We start from the raw sequence: 5,148 nt of genomic DNA, 5'->3' as shown, positions 1-5,148 counted from the left end.
GGCTGAAGGGCCCCGAGCGCGGCCGCGGGGGACAGTGGCGGCTGGCAGCGCGGGCAGTGCCGCGGGACTCGCCCGCTCCGCCCCGAGCCCGCAACGGCCGCGCTGCCCGTCCTGCCCCGCCGCTAGCGCTGCCCGTCCCGCAAAGGCGCTTTGGGCAGCTCGGGAACAACTCCAGGAGCCCAGCCCCGTTCGGGGGCCATGCGGCCGCCCAAAGTAATGAATTGCCCCGGAAAATGTAACGATTTCCTGAAAATTTGGTGACACCCGGCTAGTAAATGAGCCGGGCGTGCCCGTGAAGGCGGGGTTGTCCATCGAGCATCCAGCGCTGGAAAAAGGTAATGCCTGCTCCTCGACACATTGGCGTTGAGGAGTTTTTAGGGAAGATGTGTGCTAGAGTCTCTACAGAGAATTCCCTGGGTGAGGGGATGATGGGTGTTAACGTCTGTGCAACGGGTGCTGATGGCTCTGCTGGGGTTTGACACAGCCTGGCTCCTGGAACAACTCCTAAACACACCATCGCCACCGTGGGATGGCGAAGACACTTTATTGCAAGAGCCCAGGGTTCCCAAACTGTTAGTTTGTTATGAGTTTCCATCCTTGTGAGGCACAACAAATGTGCTTAACCCACACCACAGACCAGATAGAACAGGTATCAGATGTAACCAAGCACAGCCCCACCGTGTGAGCACTGATTGGTTCTAATCATTGTTTTGCAATCATGTAACTTGTTTTTCACCTCTAGTCTTCTGAGCCATTCCCAGAACGCTTTTCTAGTTAGCTAAAGTAACAGAGTTGAGCAAAGATTTTACAAGACAGCGAGGCCCTCACTTTGCAAGGCCTTTCTGCTCCACAGCAAAATGGGGCTGTACAAGACTGATTTTCTAAACTTTGGGGTAAAATGAGGAGTTCAAGGGGGAATACACACCAGGCTCCTGAAGGCTGTACCTTCCCAGTGCCTCAGCTGATGGGGGAAGGAAGAGGGCAACGTGCAGCTGGGAGTTTAGGATAAAAGGGAGCTGTGCCCTCCAAAACCTGGAGAGAAAACCCCATGTTGGTGTGCCCAGCAGACTCTCTCCCTTTATTCGAACAGCATTGCATGACTCCTCTGTCTCCTTTGTGGACACTGGCTATTCATAGCGGGATTTTCTGTGCAGAGTTTTATTCCTGACTTTCGGTGGCAAAAGGGGTTTTAAATGCTTTTCCTGGTGTTTCCCAGCTGCTCGCTCTGGGCTGGGAAGGAGCAGTGGGAGGTGGATCCCAGAATATGGATCCAACATCTTCCACAGGAGTGGAATGGATTTTTAAAGGGAGGAAAGAAGGAAAGCAGGGAGGAAAATAAGCAGATTAAAGTGCTTTGGGGCAGCTTTTCCCACAGGAGGCCCCACAGGGAATCCAAGGGGTGGTGGGGTCTGGTTCAATTAAAACGACCTTCCTGGTTATTCTAGGATTGAATTCCCAGGCTTCAGGCCTCATGGAAGGAGCCTGAGCATGGATGCAGAGCCCAGCAGAGGGCATGGCAGCCCCACGCAGGACCTGCAGAGCCTCCTGGCAATCCCTTCCTCATCCTGCCGGGACACTCGCAGGACAAGGATTTTGGGGCTGTCAAATGATTTTTAATGTCTGTGGTTGGATTTTCGTGAGCTGGGGGTGTGGGGTGGGACTGATCACTGCGCATCCAAATCCCTGTAACCTGTGCAGCTGGAAGAGGTTATCCCAAACACAGGATAACTAACATGGAATTACACGAGCTGGTTCTGTTTTCCATGGTGTTGGTGTGCAGATGATCACAATCTCTGAAACATCAATAACCAAATACACGAATAAATTGCAATTTCATTAAATTAATACCACCAGACTGAGCAAACTCTTCTTGTATTGTTTTCCATACAGCAAAAATTTTCCTTTTTTCCCCCCAAAAACCATAATGAGTGGCTGTGTGTTGTAACTCCTGCCACGTCTTCCCAGAGCAGTTTGACGTCAGCTGTTTCCCAATCCCTGTATTTTTGCAGCAGCTGGTTCCCTCCATGACTTCATCCTTACTGTGCCCCTGAGCATCTTGCTCAGAGCACTGACGTGCTGTGACTCAAAGTGATGATATTTGATGCATGTAAACCAAAATCCCATTCCTGGCTGTTAAATAAACCTGGATCACATCTGTTCTGTCTCCAGTCCCAGAGGGAGAGCAGACAATTTCCATCAATAATTATTAATTATGGCTCATTATTCATGCAGTGCTCAAAGTGTCTCTCCCTTTAGTGCAGCTTCTGTGTGACAGCAGTGGGGCTCCAGTGCCTGGTGTTTCAAATTATTGGGATAACAAAGTAATTCCACTGAGAAGTTAATCTGGGAAATGATGGGTGATTTTAGGCATATGATTTTAGTAATATAAAGCAAGATAGGGTTAATCTGTCATTTAAATCCCTTTATTTTACACGTGTGCAGGGTGCCAGGTGGAACAGCTGTGCCTGCAGGGCAGGTGGTTAACCTGGATGGAGGGAAGGGAAAGGGAAGGGAAGGGAAAGGGATTGGAAGGTGAGAGAAGGGAAAGTGAGGGAAGGGATGGCAAGGTAAAGAAAAGAAGGGAAGGGGAGAAAAAGCAAGGGAAGGGATGGGAAGGTAAGGTAAAGAAGAGGAGGAAAAAGAAGTGATGGGAAGGCACATCAAGGGATGGGAAGGCAAAGCAAAGGATGGGAAGTGAAGGTGTGGGAAGGGAAAACAAGGAAAGGGGAGGGATGGGAAGGCATGGCAAGGTAAGGGAAGGGAATGGACAACAAGGGAAGGAAAGGCAGGGGATGGGGAGGAATGGGAAGGTAAAGGAAGGCAAGGCAGGCCAGAGGGCACCTGGAGCAGCCTGGGCAGGTCTCCCAACCCCATTCTGAGGAGAGGATGGGAAGTTCCACCTGCCCTAATATTTCCCCACCTCCCACTGTCAGGTCCTCCCAGCTGCCCATGGTGGGCAGAAGATGCCCAGGATGAGCAGCCTGATGCTGGAGGTCTCCTGGGAGAGCCCAAAGGCATCTTCACTCTGAACTTGGGAGCCCTTGGGAATTCTCCTGGTGTGAACACAGAGGCCTGCAGTCTGCCCAGTGCTAGGTGAGGGCAATGGCCCTCCTGACAGGTCTCCTGATCCCCACGCTCCAGGGAGTTTATCCCTGACCCTCTTTAGTGCCAGCAAGGGATTATTCTTGACCACTTCCTCCCAGATCCACCACTCTTTAGCCTGTTTCACCAGCAACTGCTGGATCCCTGGACCCTCTGGTCCCTGAGGGGTGATCACCTCCCTCAGGATGGCTTCTCCAGTGACTTCAGGTGGGAGCTGCCAAGCTAGAAGCCTCAGAGCACTTGGAAAAGTCCTGGAAAGGGAAGGTGAAGGCTTCTGGGAGAGGGCTGCACACTCAGCACAGCCCTGGCAGCATTCAGAGAATGCTGAAACCATCCACATTAAAGCCAGTGTTTACTGGGAGAAAACCAGCTCCTGAAGGATGTATCCGTGTCCCAGCCATAAGCCAGCTGTTGGAAGCCTCCTGGACTTCTACTGCACTGGCTGGTGATGAGTAGGGGCAGGAAAGAGAGGAGGAGCACAAGGAACCCTCAATCATGCAAGCCCTGATCCCACATCTGTATCCCATGGAGCATCCCCACAGCTGTGAGGAGCTCTGGGAAAGCTTGGGCTGCAGGAGAGGAGCTGGAGTGAGATTTTGGGGCATGCAGCTCCACTTGTGCCTGAGCTTGGGCTGCAATTTGGGATAAGGAACAGGTTGTCTGGGGAAGCTGTGGCTGCCCCTGGATCCCTGGAAGTGTCCAAGGCCAGGCTGGACAGGGCTTGGAGCAACCTGGGATAGTGGAAGGTGTTGCTGTCCATGGCAGGGGGATGGAATAAGATGAGCTTTAAGGTCCTTTCCCACCAAAACCATTCCATGATTCTGTGATCTCAAGCAAGTGCTTCCCTCAGACTCTCACTTTCAAATCTCGCCGATGATTTATTTCCTTGTCAGTCCCTCCACTGCTTTTCCAGAAACCATCCATGGGTGGGAGGCAGAGCATCCTGCTGGGACAAGCCACTGGCAGCTGGATTGGGAGCAGAAGTGGACAAATCATGTGTAACAGGTGAGATCCAGCTCCACTCTCTGTGGGGTGGTTTGCAGAAAGATGAGAAAGGAGCCTTTATACAGCCCCTGATCCTTTCAGAGGGAGGGCATTTCCAGCTCACCAAAATTTCTGAGCCTCTCACTTTCTCACCCTGCAGGGACAGGACACCATCTCCCAGAAGAGGCTGCCCAGAGCCCCATCCAGCCTGGCCTTGGACACTTCCAGGGATAGCAGTGACCTCCTGCCTTTCTCATGGCCCCTGTAAAATCCATAAACCAAAATGTCACTGTCAGACAGCAAAGCTGTGGCTTCTTCTGGGTTGGGCTGTGGGACTGGAGAGGACAAGAGTGTTCCCACTCTGCAGAGGCTTCAGGGCAGGGTGGGGGCTGACAGGTATCCCCCCAGCATGATGACCACCACTCTGAGCCCGGGGGTCTCGCTGGTCAGGGCTGGAGCAGAGGCTCTCCCTGCTCCCCTGGGCTCGGATTCAGCACTCCATTGATTCAAACAGACCCTGCCTGACTCGCCCAGGAGCAGGGCTGAGCCTTTCCAAAGGAAAAATCCCATTAAACCCTGCCACAAGGCTCTGGTGACCATATGGAGCTGGGAGAGGGGTGGGGGCCAGCCCTGACCTTTATTGTAGGGAGGGCAAAGCCACTGACCCTCTCCCTGCCCCCCGGGGCTGCTGTTCCCAGGCCACTCAGGTTGTTCCACAGGGCTCTCTGCTAAATGAGACAATTAAATCCTTGAGTCCAGGTTTTAGTGTTTCCATGTGCAGCCAAGTATCTTAATCTGGGCTGTTTGGGGAATTTTTATCCCGTGGATCCCTTGGTATGCCTGGAATGTTTGCTTTTCCTACTGTGTGCGTGTGTTTGAGGCACTCCTGTAAAAACAAGAGCTTCCTGCCTGCCTTGTAAATCTTTCCTTGATTGGCAGAGTGGCCTTTGGTGATTAATCAAGGGGCACGACGGAGCTGACACCCTCCAGGAGCTCACTCCTTGCAAATCCCCAGCGCGGCGGTGGGAGAGCTGGGAGGGGACCCTGGAGCTGGCTGCTCTC

At 52.7% G+C, this 5,148-nt stretch overlaps 1 long non-coding RNA gene across 1 annotated transcript; it reads left to right on the top strand.

The window, feature by feature from the left end:
- Window positions 1-68: 68 nt before the first annotated feature.
- LOC146433508 (uncharacterized) lies at window positions 69-4,802 on the top strand. The gene is made up of 3 exons (XR_014854139.1): window positions 69-335; window positions 3,996-4,107; window positions 4,247-4,802. It is a non-coding gene; the product is annotated as an uncharacterized LOC146433508 (long non-coding RNA).
- The last annotated feature ends 346 nt before the right edge of the window (window positions 4,803-5,148 follow it).

The sequence above is a fragment of the Lichenostomus cassidix genome, chromosome 9 (assembly GCF_008360975.1).
Source record: "Lichenostomus cassidix isolate B80296 chromosome 9, HeHo_3.0, whole genome shotgun sequence".
Lineage (NCBI taxonomy): Eukaryota > Metazoa > Chordata > Aves > Passeriformes > Meliphagidae > Lichenostomus > Lichenostomus cassidix.
The sequence above is the reverse complement of the archived record's forward strand: the minus strand, read 5'-3'. Positions and strand labels throughout refer to the sequence as shown.